The sequence below is a fragment of the Oncorhynchus gorbuscha genome, linkage group LG18, assembly GCF_021184085.1.
Source record: "Oncorhynchus gorbuscha isolate QuinsamMale2020 ecotype Even-year linkage group LG18, OgorEven_v1.0, whole genome shotgun sequence".
In the NCBI taxonomy this organism is placed as follows: domain Eukaryota; kingdom Metazoa; phylum Chordata; class Actinopteri; order Salmoniformes; family Salmonidae; genus Oncorhynchus; species Oncorhynchus gorbuscha.
Genome location: NC_060190.1, coordinates 61,777,425 through 61,792,634, shown reverse-complemented (window position 1 = coordinate 61,792,634; position 15,210 = coordinate 61,777,425). Strand labels below are relative to the sequence as shown.

General features: G+C 39.5%; 1 protein-coding gene across 12 annotated transcripts in view; it reads left to right on the top strand.

The window, feature by feature from the left end:
• Positions 1 to 6,970: 6,970 nt before the first annotated feature.
• LOC124003962 (inositol 1,4,5-trisphosphate receptor type 1-like) overlaps positions 6,971 to 15,210 on the top strand; it is a 155,899-nt gene continuing 147,659 nt past the window's right edge. For all 12 annotated transcript variants that reach the window (XM_046312658.1, XM_046312655.1, XM_046312660.1 and 9 more), the window contains exon 1: positions 6,971 to 7,153. The gene's annotated coding sequence lies outside the window, so the exon portion shown is untranslated. The remainder of the gene's footprint in view (positions 7,154 to 15,210) is intronic.

Below are 15,210 nucleotides of genomic sequence, written 5' to 3'. Positions count from 1 at the left end.
ACTACAAAATGTATTACAGAGCAATCTGCAACTATTTACATCTCAAAGGCCTCTCAATGGCCTCCTTATTGTGCACTAATCGAAATCAGAGTGTACGGTGGATGTGGAAGGAAGCTCTCATATGTTAATAGATGCACAGAAGCTGAACATTACTCATCATCCCTTTATAACTTGCAGTTCTCAAAGTAACATGATCTATCAACAAGATGTGAAGAAACTGAGCTGTGTGGCTGTGTCTCTTTCTGTGGCTGTGTCTGTGAGTATATATGTGTGTGTGTGGGTGCTTAAATACATGGTAATAATATAGTATTGAGAATATCACAGACCAGATGAGAAAGTGGACCCAGAGCCATATAGAGATTTGGGAAAATCCCAGTGGGCACACACTGGTTGAATCAACGTTGTTTCCACATAATTTCAATTAAATGATGTTGAACCAATGTGGAAACACCCATCACTAGCACATCAGAGGCGGCTGCCTATAGACATAGATTAGGAATCACTGGCCACTTTTAGAAATGGATCACTAGCCACTTTAATAATGTCTTCGTATCTTGCATTACTCATCTCATATGTATAAACTGTACTCTATACTGTTCTACGGTATCTTAGTCACTTTAATTGTGTGTAAATATTGCATCACCTATCTCATATGTATATACTGTATTCTATACTATGCCACTGTATTGTAGTCCAATGCCGCTCTGACGTATGTGTATATACATTCTTAATAATTTCCTTACTTATATTTACGTGTATTTTGGGTATATGTTGTGAAACTGCTAGATATTACTTGTTAGATATTACTGCATGTCGGAGCTAGAAGCACAAGCATTTCACTACACCCGCAATAACATCTGCTAAACACGTGTATGTGACCAATACATTTGATTTGATTTGATTTTAATAGACATTGACTTGACATCTGTGCACAGTGGGATGCGGTTTCTGTCTGAACGTTCCTAGAGCACACTTTCTCCTCCCTAGCCGTTGCTAAGTGATAATTGACGCTTCCACGTTGTGCTGTTTATTTCTGATAGCTTTCAATATCTATTTAGATGTCCATTGAAAGCAGATATGCAATCTGTGGACACCACTACACAGTACAGACTTATACATTATCCGAATGCTAACCAATAAATAGTCTGTTAAATTCACTATTCTATTTTGTTTGTTTATATGAGGGTAATTTCACAGGAAATTATCGGAGGCGCTCTAGTATTGTTACATCACAAAAATTTGGAGAATAAAGACATTAATGACATGATAGCCGTTCTTAAACCGGGCTGAACTCTCTAAACAGTGCCATCAGAAGGTATTTATAGACCTTGACTTTTTCCAAATTTTGTGGAAAAAAAATTGGTGTCCCTGGCCTACACACAATACCCCATAATGTCAAAGTGGAATTATGTTTTTAGACGTTTTTACAAATGTATAAAAAAAAGAAAAGCTGAAATGTCCTGTGTCAATACGTGTTCAACTCCTTTGTTATGGCAAGCCTAGATCATTTCAGTAAACATTTGCTTAACATGTCACATAATAAACGTTTTATGGACTCACTACACATACCCTGGTTCGAATCCAGGCTGTATCACATCTGGCCATCATTGGGAATCCCATAGGGCGGCGAACAATTGGCCCAGCGTCGTCTGGGTTTGGCTGGGGTAGGCCATCATTGTAAATACGAATTTGTTCTTAACTGATTTGCCTGATTAAATATAAATAAATTACAAAGCCCTGCTTCTGACTTGCATAACTTTACTGTTAGGAGTTATAATGACAAGTTATCAAACCTGTTCACAGGGTTGGTTAACTCTGAAGATTCCTTTGGTGTCTGTGCAATATGTGTTTTATATTGTATTAGATCTTCTATGTATTTTATGAAAAAGTCAAACGTATGGACACACCTACTCATTCCAAGGATTTTATTTATTTTTACTACATTGTGGAATTGTGGAATAATAGTGAAGACATCAAAACTATGAAATTTCACAAATGGATGTATATGTAGTAACCAAAATAATGTTAAACCTCTTAAGGATCCACCCCTTTTTTTTTATTACATACCCAAATCTAACTCCCTGTAGCTCAGGCCCTGAAGCAAGGATATGCATATTATTGGTACCAATTGAAAGGAAACACTTTAAAGTTTGTGAAAATGTGAAAGGAATGTAGGAGAATATAACACAATAGATCTGGTAAAAGATAATACAAATAAAAACCAACTGTTCTTTTATACCATCATCTTTGAAATGCAAGAGAAAGGCAATAATGTATTATTCCAGCCCACGTGCAATTTCGATTTTGGCCACTGTGTATTTGCAAAGTTTTAGACTGATCCAATGAACCGTTGCATTTCTTTTCAAAATTGTGCACTCTCCTCAAACAATAGCATGGTATTGTTTCACTGTAATAGCTACTGTAAATTGGACAATGCAGTTAAATTAACAATGATTTAAGTGTTCTGCCAATATCAGATATGTCAACATCAACTGTTCAGAGGAGACTGCGTGAATCAGGCCTTCATGGTCAAATTTCTGCAAAGAAACCACTACTAAAGGACATCAATAATAAGAAGAGACTGGCTTGGGCCAAGAAACACGAGCAATGGACATTAGACCGGTGGAAATCTGTCCTTTGGTCTGATGACCATTTTTTTTTTAATGAGTCCAGATTTGAGATTTTTGGTTCCAACCGCCGTGTCTTCGTGAGAAGCAGAGTAGGTGAACAGATGCTCTCTGCATGTGTGGTTCCCACCATGAAGCATGGAAGATGGTGTGATGGTGTGGGGGTGCTTTGCTGGTGACACTGTCTGTGATTTATTTAGAATTCAAGGCATACTTAACCAGCATGGCTACCACAGCATTCTGCAGCGATACGCCATCCCATCTGGTTTGCGCTTAGTGTGACTATCATTTGTTTTTCACCAGGACAATGACCCAATACACATACAGGCTGTGTAAGGGCTATTTGACTCATCCCAAACCATCTCAATTGGGTTGAGGTCGGGTGATTGTAGCGGCCAGGTCAGTTATAGAGTGCCGCATCAGATGACCTGGCCTCTACAATCACCCGACCTCAACCCAATTGAGATGGTTTGGGATGAGTTGGACACACTTTCTCATTCCAGAGTGAAGGAAAAGCAGCCAACAACTGCTCAGCATATGTGGGAACTCCTTCAAGACTGTTGGAAAAGCATTCCAGGTGAAGCTAGTTGAGAGAATGCCAAGTGTGCAAAGCTATCAACAAGGACAAAGGAGGGATTTTCGAGGGAATCTAAAATCTAAAATATATTTGGATTTGTTTAACTCTGTTTTGGTTACTACATGATTCCATATGTGTTGTTACATAGTTTTTATGTCTTCACTATTATTCTACAATGTGGAAAATAGTAAAAATAAAGAAAAACCCTTGAATGAGTAGGTGTGCCTAAATTTTTGACTGGTACTGTATATGCAGGGCTCCCTTGTAAAAGAGACACTGGTCTCAATGGTGACTCCCTGATTAATAAAGGCAAATAAAATACTCTGTAACCCACACATACACTTCTCTGTAAGGTCCTTCAGTCAAGCAGTGATTTTTAAACACATATTCAACCACAAAGACCAGGAAGGTTTTCCAATGCCTCGCAAAGAAAGGCAACTATTAGTGGATGGGTAAAAATGAAAAAGCAGACATTGAAAATCCCTTTGAGCATGGCGAAGTTATTAATAACACTTTGGATGGTGTATCAATACACCCAGTCACTACGAAGCTACAGGCATCCTTCCTAAGTCAGTTGCCAGAGAGGAAGAAAGCCGCTCAGAGATTTCGCCATGAGGCCAATGGTGACTTTAGAACAGTTACAGAGTTTAATGGCTGTGATAGGAGAAAACTGGGGATGGATCAACAACATTGTAGTTACTCCACAATACTAACCTAAATGACAGAGTGTAAAGAAGTAAGCCTGTACAGAATCAAATATTCTAAAACATGTATCCTGTTTGCAATAAGGCACTAAAGTATCTGAGCATCACTGAGTACCACTCTTCATATTTTCAAGCATGGTGGTGGTTACATCATGTTATGGGTATGCTTGTCATCGGCAAGAACTAGAGATTTTTTTTAAAGATAAAAATACACGGAATAGAGCTAAGCACAGGAAAAATCCTACAGGAATATCTTGTTCAATCAGCTTACCAACAGACACTGGGAGACAAATTCACTTCCAACAGGACAATAACCTGAAACACAAGGCCAACTATACACAGGAGTTACCAAGGCAACATTGAATGTTCCTGAGTGGCCTTGTTACAGTTTTGGCTTAAATCGGCTTGAAAATCTATGGCAAAGCTTGAAAATGTCTAGCAATAATCAACAACCAAATTGACAGAGCTTGAAAAAAAATGTATGTGCAAATATTGTACAATCCAGGTGTGCCAAGCTCTTAGAGACTCATCGAGAAAGACTCTCAGCTGTAATCCCTGCCAAAGGTGATTCTAACATATATTGACTCAGGGGTGTGAATACTTACAGTATATAAATAAGATATTTCTGCATTTCATTTTCAATAAATTTGCAATTCTAAAAACATGTTTCCACTTTGTCATTATGGGGTATTGTGTGTAGATGGGTGAGATTTTTTTTTTTAAATCTAGCTTGAATCCAGCCTGTAGCACAACAAAATGTGGAATAAGTCAAAGGGTATGAATACTTTCTGAAGGCGCTGTATTTATGAATCTGAGTGGACGTAAGTGGTGTGATAGTTGATTATGTAAAAATGCTGATAAAAAATGCACCTTATCCTGAAGTCATCGATATTGAAAAACATATGGCAAATGCTACAAACTTTTCAACTGATCATCTTAGTGCGCCGCTGAATTCCAGTGGTAGGTGAAACAATCTCAAACCGTGCCATTTACTGTTAATTAAAATTACAATCCTTAGTTGCTACATTCATTTTTGGAGTTGTAAATTATTGATATATCCATTGATTCTTGAAGAATATAAATGCCTCGTGAGCTTAGTTCAACTGTCGTACCCCATCAGAACCCAAAACATAAGCTTGTTGTACTCCAATGTTTGTAAACAATGTAAATATAAACAAGCACTGTATAGATTGATGGTCAGTCCTTGTATCCATTGCTCTGTCTATGAATTTGAGAGTGGTTACATTTCTCCAGGCCAATCCCTCAACTTTCTACCAAAATAGAAGCGGGGTTTCGCTTTGTTATTGTTTCAACTAAAGATTCTACCTTTAAGTGATCTCAATGTTATTTTTGTTAAACAATCAACAAGTGAATAAGTGGGATCTGGAAACATCCAGGGGAGCACATAAATGTATTAAATTCATCTGGGAAGTGTTTTACTGGCTTTAATGTTGCATGGATGCTTTTTAATGTTTTAGACAGAGTACACTGATTAGTCTGTGTTCTAATTCCAGAAGTTAAAAAAATAGAAAGACAAGACTTTAATGGGGCATATTAAACTGAACTAGATCACTCACACTACGTCAGAGTTTCAAAACTTGAAAGCAAAGAGAGAGCTTGCTAGCTGAAAGAGAGAGGACAGAAACTAAATGACCGTTATCGTAACCGAACTGTAATTCCTTTCTCTGGTTGTTTGTTCATGTTCATTGTCCACCATAGCTGAAGATTCTTTTCAAAACACATCATGCTCTCTAAGTTGCAGCATGGTTACAATACAGTTGCATTTTTCAGGATATTCCATCAAGGGCAAGGAATTATTATCTTTTTCTGTATGAACAACAGCCTAGAGGAAATAGACCATGCAGTTTCAATTCTTGAGGTGTCTGACTGAATCCTTTTCATAAAACACAATTCATTGAACAGTGTTAGTGACAGAGTTGAAGAGTTTGTGTTTTTGGCAGCAGCGTCTCTCTGGGATGACCAGAGAGATATACCTGCTGGAGCACGTGCTACAGGTGGGTGCTGCTATGGTGACCAGCGAGCTGAGATAAGGGGGGACTTTACCTAGCAGGGTCTTGTAGATGACCTGGAGCCAGTGAGTTTGGCGACGAGTATGAAGCGAGGGCCAGCCAACGAGAGCGTACAGGTTGCAGTGGTGGGTAGTATATGAGGCTTTGGTGACAAAACGGATGGCACTGTGATAGACTGCATGCAATTTATTGAATAGAGTATTGGAGGCTTTTTGTAAATGACATTGCCAAAGTCGAGGATCGGTAGGATGGTCAGTTTTACGAGGGTATGTTTGGCAGCATGAGTGATGGATGCTTTGTTGCGAAATAGGAAGCCAATTCTAGATTTAACTTTGGATTGAAGTCTGGAAGGAGAGTTTACAGTCTAACCATTTTCTAATTCTGCTCCAGTGAATTATGGTGCCACCAACCTCCTGTGGTCAGATGTTTTGGCCTAAACTACACTAGCTTAGATCAGGAACAGCTTTAAGCTATTAATCTGTTGCTATTCTGATGCTATTTATTTTGATGCTAGACACCCACATAGGTCCAATTGTCTGTGGACAAATCACTGCCAAAAAGAGACTGCAGTTTTAATAGATTGTTCATTCACAATGACACACTTCAGCCTACACTTTAGTCTAAAGTTATTCATAGTGTCACAGTTTATAATAGAAGGCCTAATACACTTTTAAGCTAAAATAATCATCACAGCAATAGTAAAACAGCTCTACACATAAGTCTATTAATATGTCTATTTTTAAATTGCAAACATCAGTGTCAATACCATACAATGGATCGCAGCCTACAAGTTAAGCCTACAGTTTTTGAAATAACATTTTCCAAACACCACTGCTGCAATATATATATATATATATATATATATATATATATATATATATATATATATATATATATATATATATATATATTGTCCTCAGTGGCAATCAGCTTCTTACCTCCTCCACATGCGCATTGAAGAAACGCCCCTTTTGCTTTTTATTTATAAATAAATAGATATAATATAAGCAAAAGGGGCGTTTCTTCAAAGCGCATGTGGAGGAGGTAAGAAGCGGATTGCGACTGAGGACAAATTCAGCTGTCAAAGAAGCTTTGTTCTATCAGGAGTTTCATTCGGCGATCATGGATTTAAACGAGGACGGCGCAGTGGAAATTCACGTTTGCTGATCCAGCCCGATTCTATCATTTTTTCGCCTCATTCTTTCTTTTGTGAAGGTAAAGTCTTATGCAGATTCTCACCCTGTAGCATAGTTTTGAGAGGAGCATCATCCTCTAACGTCATACATGAATTGTCAAGGAACCCACGCGTTATAGTCTACCTCGATATAGTAGGCTATGTCTTCTATAGTCTTGTTTTCAAGACCACCAAAATTGGTCTGTATCGTGGAATAAAACCTGGAACTTCAGACGTTAAAATGTCAGATTGTTTTTAGACAAGTGCATTTTGAATGAGCTGTGAGAAATTTCAAGGTGGCCACCGATACATTTTGGTTTATGTGACTCGGTTACATTTGACAGCTTCAGGAAATGAAAGATGTAACAATGTAGCCTAAGCAACAAGCAAAGACTGACAATGTAGCCTAACAATGTAATGATAATGTATCAATTGAATAGTGTATATATATATATATATATATAACTACTCATTTTGTTTCATCCTGATGATTTAGGAGCCTATCCAGGACAATTCGTGTTGCCTACATCAATGATAGAATAGGCCAACAAACCAAGAGTAAAAACAAGCATTGTCAGATGGTTCTGATGGAGTCAGTTAGACATATTTGCTACATTCTAGATGGCTACAATATTCCCTTCTGTTTGGATCATTTTTATATTGGGGATGTTGAGGCACAATGGTTTCTCACATTGGGGATTTGGGCAGGATTTTTACTAATGGAAAGGTCTGCAGACATTTCAGTTTGGACACTAGGTAATTAGAGTTGTAGGTTTTTCAGAATATTCCATAAAGAGTGAGGCCTACTTAAAAACATTCAGAAGCTATCTTTTGTTTGAGTGTAGGTTTCATGTACAGGTAACTGCCAAAAATAAAGGATACACCAACATAGTTTCTTAATAGGATGTTAGGACACCACGAACCAGAACAACTTTAATGCACCTTGGCATAGATTCTACAAATCTGTTCAACTTTATTATTAGAGGCATGTGACACCATTCTTCTGAGATATTCCATCATTTGGCGTTTTGTTGATGGAAAATGTTGTCTCAGGCGCCACTTTAGAAACTGCCATACATTTTCAATTGGGTTGAGATCTGGTGATGGCATATGGTTTACATTGTTTTCATGCTCATGAAACCATTCAGTGATCACTCGTGCTCTGTGGATAGGGGCATTGTCATCCTATGTGGGCATAGGCATGGTAGCCACAATAATGGCCTGCCCAGCATTTTTAAACATGACCCTAAAAATGATGGAATGTTAATTGCTTAATGAACTCAGGAACCACACCTGTGTGGAAGCGCCTGCTTTCAATATACTTTATGTCCCTAATTTACTGAAGTGTTTCCATTATTTTGGCAGTTACTTGTATCCGTAACCTATCACTACCCAGCAACCTGCATGAGCTGTGTTGAGTGTTGAAAACTATAATTTGAAACCATTAATTTCAAGTTCAGTTGACCTAAACCGATATATAAAGGAGGACCTCTGCCCTGTGGCGCAACAGAATTTGAGTGTGTCACTATTTCCAATAAAAGGAATACTGTCATGGACTAACTGCCCATGCAAAAGCCCAGAGATATTTACATGTTGAACTGGGGAATAAACTTTGCCAAATGACCTCAGTTAATTAATGCAAAAACAATTGAGATTAGCTTTAGTTCAAAGGTTACATGGTGTCTTGTAGTGCAAAGTAGAAAAGAGCTCACTCAGCTGGTGATGCATTAAAAACAAAAAAATACATTTAAGTGAGATTCACATGAGCACCACAATGTATCCCCCCCATGCTCTACCAAGGTTTTCCAACACACAGCTTTGACCTAATTACCGTAACTATATTGTACTTCCAACTATGTGTAGGTAGGTTGCTTAGGATTCAAACCTTCTCAAACAGCTTCTATAGAGGAGGTGCTTCCATAATAATGGGATTTGTACCGTATACAAGGTAAAGCATTGGAATCTTCACACACCACAGTATGACATTATGTCATTACACAACCTTTTTCATGTTTTAAATTTTTTTATTAAATGAAAGCAAGCTTTGCTTTCATACTTACAAGACCAGCAGGCTTGATTGAGCTGTGTTGTATTGTAGTAGTGTGGTGCATGCCTGTATTTTATTTCAGCATTCCTAATTTCTGTAACTATTAGCTTACCTGTGTAATATTGGCATAAGCTCACAACCACTTGTTTCAAACATGGTCCTATTTTATAAATTGCTGTGCTGATCAATGGACAGTTCATTACCTCTGTCAAAATAATATGTAGCTTAAAGTTATGTTTGTACTTGTATTTATTTTTGCAATAAATATGGTGTCCCTACAATAATACACATTTACAATAGGCCTATATCTAAAAATGCATACAGCCAAAGGATAGATGAATATAAACTGGTATACATAATTTTAATAGCGGAACACTGTAAAGTCCATTATCCTTCTGAAGAGTATAAATTAGACTGTTTGAGAAACTTTGAATCCTAAAGCAACCTGCCTACACATAGTTTGAAGTGCAATACCAACATAGCTACTGTAGTAGGTCAAAGTTGTGTGCTGGAAAACCTTGGTAGAGCATGGGTGGAATAGGCTTTGTGGTGCTCATGTGAATTTCCTTTTTCGGCTTCAGACAATGCCTTTTCTCACATAAATTGTAGTTTTGTTTTTAATTTCCATGGTTTTTACACTGGAAGGTGACTATTCTAAAACAGCTTAACTAACACGTGCTCTCCCTGTGAACCCTCACAATGTTGTGCATTTTATATTTTATTTATTGAATATCCCAGCTCATAATCCTACTGATCATTGCTCAAAGCAAATTGGTGAGAGCAAGGAAACAAAGACTGAAGCAAATATTTACTATGCGATTACACAATGTAGCTGGCTAGATGACTACAAGAGCACGAAATATGGATGAGCTGTTCTCATCGGAAGGGTTCTGAAATATTCTTTCTCGCCAAAGCGAGGTGTGACTGAATATATCATAGTCATCTTCCTCGGTGGAAATGACTTGAGACAGGCCTGGTGCGTCAGATGCCAGTTGATTTTGGAGGTAGTCCAGCTGAATTCTCTCCGGGACAATGGTGATCTACTCTGACAGCACACAGTGGAGGAATTAGATGTTCCAGTGCGACGAGGACATCAACAAGCACATAGATGTCCAGGTGCTCTGTCAAGCAGCTGGTGTTTGCATTTCTCTGTGACAGGTGCATGCCCACAATCCTCCACTCAGACATAAAGCACTGTGTCCCCGGGAAGTACAGTAGGGATGGCGTGCATCTCACGGATGATGGAAATGACCTCTTCCATGAGAGTCTGAGAGCTCGGCCCGTATCCACAAAGTGTCTCCGAGTAGACAATTGGTCATAAGTACTGAGAATAGAGACGTTTTATTCCTACTCTTATGGGTGAAAATAAAAGCTTTGCATGAAGCCTCTTCAGTAATAAGGCACACCGAGTCTACAACTATTTAGGACACCTCCATGAGCTGTCCTAACCAATTAATGAAGAGTTACCAGCAGGTGTCTTGATAACAGAAAAAGGCAGAGATTCAGTGCTTTCTGCACCATAGACAGGCAATTGCTTTGGAGTTATAGAAATATCAAAACATTCCTTCATGATCAACCCATAAATAATCTAGACCTACATGCAACAGTACCGTTTGCACTTTTGACAATGATTTCTTATGAGGCCTTATTCTCATGACGTATGCCTAAATACTTACAACCACTAGACTAATAAATAGTCAGCTTTTCTTTCAATTATTTCATTAAGCTGCGTGTTATTTCAAGCAGAATATCACGTTGTTATAAAAGATGCCTATAAGTGGGTAATTGAAAACATTTAATTGCGTTTGGGTAAAAATGATAGACCTTTCAAATGTTTTATCCCACATTATCGGCAAGTAACTACTGTGCCAAAACAATTGAGTTGGTTAACAGTATTGACAAGTGTGTAGATATTCTGCTTTTAAACCGTTATACTGTATGATTCAGTGCAAAATGCCTATCACATTATAATGTCTATCACATTATAAAAAAATATTGGGATTGGTAAAAAATAAATGAATATGCATGCCAACCTATTTAGAGTAAGCAAAGTGATCATTTCAGGTGAAAATGATATCAAACTTTTTACCATTGCAACATTTGATGTATAGTCACACTCGTGGTTGTCTGAAACCTGCTATACATTTCACAGCTAGCGAGCCGTCATCACTATCACTTCCTTTGCGGTACCTCAAACTGTCATTACTAAGAGTTGACAGTTGATTTTACTCCTGGCTCAGAGTTTGTCTGAGCAGTGACTGAACATCATCCTAAAACCTACTCTGAGCTTTTTTTGTCTTAACTGGGTTTAACAGGATTCTTAGGACCTTTTCTGAGACGCTTTGTGGAGACGGGCCCTGGTCTCTTCTCCATTCTAGCAAAATGCACGCAGTAGTACACACCCCACACGGCCATTTGTCTGCCTCTCCAGAAATCCAAAGGCTCTTTTTAAGAGCCATATAATGAATTAAAATAAGTGGGTGTGTGTCGGGAGGGGCTGTTAAAACTATTAAAGAAATATTTTTCTAAATACTCCCACACCGATCACGACAAACTGTTTCTGTATGGATCTCGCTTTGTGCATGGGGGCATTGTCATGCTGAAACAGGAAAGGGCCTTCCACAAATTGTTGCCACAAAGTTGTATGCACAGAATTGTTTAGAAAGTCATTGTATGCTGCAGTGTAAAGATTGTCCTTCACTGGAACTCAAGGGCCTAACCCAAACCATGAGAAACTAGCCCCAGACCATTATTCCTCATCCACCAAACTTTACAGTTGGCATTATACATTGGGTCAGGTAGCGTTCTTCTGGCATGTGCCAAACCCAGATTCCTCAGTCGGACTGCCAGATGGTTAAGCGTGATTCATCACTCCAGAGAACACGTTTCCACTTCTTTAGAGTCCAATGGCTGCAAGCCTTACTCTATTACAGCCAACGCTTTGCATTGTGCATGGTGATCTTAGGCTCGGCTGTGGAAACCCATTTCATGAAGCTCCTGACAAACAGTTCTGGTGCTTCCAGAGGCAGTTTGGAGCTCGGTAGTGAGTGTTGCAACCAAGGTCAGATGATTTTAACGCACTACGTGCTTCAGTACTCGGCAGTCCCGTTCTGTGAGCTTGTCGCCTACCATTTCGCAGCTGAGCCGTTGTTTCTCCTAGACGTTTCCACTTCACAATAACCACACTTACAGTTGACCAGGGTAGCTCGATCAAGGCAGAAATTTGACCAACTGACTTGTTGGAAAGGTGTCATCCCATGACGGTGCCATTTTGAATGTACTGAGCTCTTCAGTACTGGCCATTCTACTGCCAATGTTTGCTATGGAGATTTGTCGGCAACAGGTGTGGTTGAAATTGCAGAATCCATTAATTTGGAGTAGTGTCCGCATACTTTTGGCCATGTAGTGTATCTCCTTCAAGAGGGAAACCTGCATTGTTCAATCCACAGGCAGGACCTCTAACCATTTATACTATTAATCCTGATCTTAACACATTCACTTCGACAGACCATTTAAACGTCTGGAAGTGTTTGTTTCTAAATTATTTTCTTCATTCACTCAGTAATAATTGCATGTTTATTTTTCTTGCTTGGTCAATATACAATAGTCTAAAATAGTTGATTTGTTGAAAACAGACTTATTTAGTCACATAGTTAACCAAGGTAGCAAGCATTTAATTTTATTTTGACTGCAAGCTTCTGCGACCTGATCTCATAGTGTTTCGTATTATTCCTAGACACTCCATTTAGTATGATATGTTATGTTTCATTTGGATGACCATCATCCTTTTTGTATATGTTACAAATACAAATTTGTATATGTTATGAAATGCACAAATTCTAATTCGTACAGTAAGTTATGAATTTCCAATACGTATGATGCGTTACAAATTATAATTTGTTGTGGCTAACGTTAGCTAGGTTAGGGTTAGGAGTTAAGGGAATGGCTAACATGCTAAGTAGTTGCAAAGTAGCTAAAAAGTAGTAAGTAGTTGCAAGGTTGGTAATTAGCTAAAATGCTAAAGTTGTCCATGATGAAGTTGGAACACTTAACCTTTTGGTTTGCTAGACATTCGTGTTATATGCCCATCCACACCATTATGATCCCCGCCTCCTACAAACAAAGACTGAAGAAGGAAGTTCTGGTAATCAGGTCTGTACAATGCTGGTCTGACCAATCAGAATCCAAGCACCAAGACTGTGGTGATCATGTGGACTGGAGTATGTTCCGGGTCACCTCTGGGTATTTTTTTATTTAACCTATATTTAACTAGGCAAGTCAGTTAAGAACAAGTTCTTATTTACAATGATGGTCTAGGAACAGTGGGTTAACTGACATGTTCATGGGCAGAATGACAGATTTTTACCTTGTCAGCTCGGGGATTAAGTCTAGCAATCTTTCGATTACTTGCCCAACGCTCTAACCACTAGGCTACCTGCCGCCCTTATAACATCAATGAATACACCAACTCAGACACCAGATTTAGAAAAAAATGCATAGATGTGATACCAATGGTTTCTTCCAAAACTTACCCAAATCAAAAACTGTGGACCAGACGACATCCCTAGCTGTGCCCTTAGAGTATGTGCAGACCAGCTAGCTGTTGTGTTTTTGGACATTTTCAATCTCTCTCTAGCTCAGGCCGTTATCCCCACCTGTTTCAAGATGACCACTATCATCCCTGTGCCTAAGAAAGGGAAAGGAACTGAATGACTACTGACCCTTAGCACTCACTTCCGTCATCATGAAGTGCCTTGAGAGTCAAAGACCACATCACCTCCTTCCTTCCCAACACACTCGACCCTCTCCGAAGAAGATCATCAGGAACCTAAGCCACCCGAGCCATGGCCTGTTCTCCCCAATTCCATCACTGAGATCCTGGCAATACAGACATCCTACTCTGCCCCCACCCCAATGGACATTTTATCATGCTGAATAGCCACTATCCCCCCCCCCCCTTCCCTGCCTTTCAATGGACAATTACCCTGCCCACACCACAATGTACATTTTATATTTAAGCAATAAGGCCCAAGGAGGTGTGGTATATGGCAAATATATTCATGGCTAAGGTCTGTTCTTAAGCATGATGCAATGCGGAGTGCCTGGGCACAGCCCTTAGCCGTGGTATACGGGCCATGTACAGTATCACAAACCCCAGAGGTGCCTTATTGCTATTATAAACTTGTTATCAATGTAATTAGAGCAATAAAAATACATTTTTCCTCATACCCGTGGTATACGGTCTGATATACCACGGCTTTCAACCAATCAGCATCCAGAGCTCAAACCATCATTGTCACATTTGTCACTATAAAGTCCATGGAGAATAAGAGCACCTCCTCCCAGCTGCCCACTGCACTGATGATAGGAAACACTGTCACCACCGATAAATCCATGATAATTTCAATAAGCATTTCTCCACGGTTAGCCATGCTTTCCACCTGGTTACCCTACCCCAGCCAACATCTCAGCACCCCCTGCAGCAACATCTCAGCACCCTACCCCGGCCAACACCCCCCGCGCTTTCTAAAATCTTCGAAAGCCAAGTTAATAAACAGATCACCGACCATCTCAAATCCCACCGTACCTTCTCCACTATGCAATCTGGTTCCCGAGCTGGTCACGGGTGTACCTCAGCCATGCTCAAGGTCCTAAATGATATCATAACCGCCATCAATAAGAGACAGTACTGTGCAGCCGTCTTCATCGACCTGGCCAAGGCTTTATACATCTGGCCCTTCTTTGGACACTGCTAACAAACCTACAAAATAGCTTCTACGCCATACAACACTTCTTCCGTGGCCTCCAACTGCTTTTAAATGCTAGTAAAACTAAGTGCATGCTCTTCAACCGATGGCTGCCCACACCCTCCCGCCCGAGTAGCATCACTACGCTGGAGGGTTCTGACCAACGAGGCGGTCTTCTGGTCAGACTCCGGAGACGGGCACATCGTGCACCACTCCCTAGCATTCTTCTCGCCAATGTCCAGTCTCTTGACAACAAGGTTGATGAAATCCGAGCAAGGGTAGCATTCCGGAGGGACATCAGAGA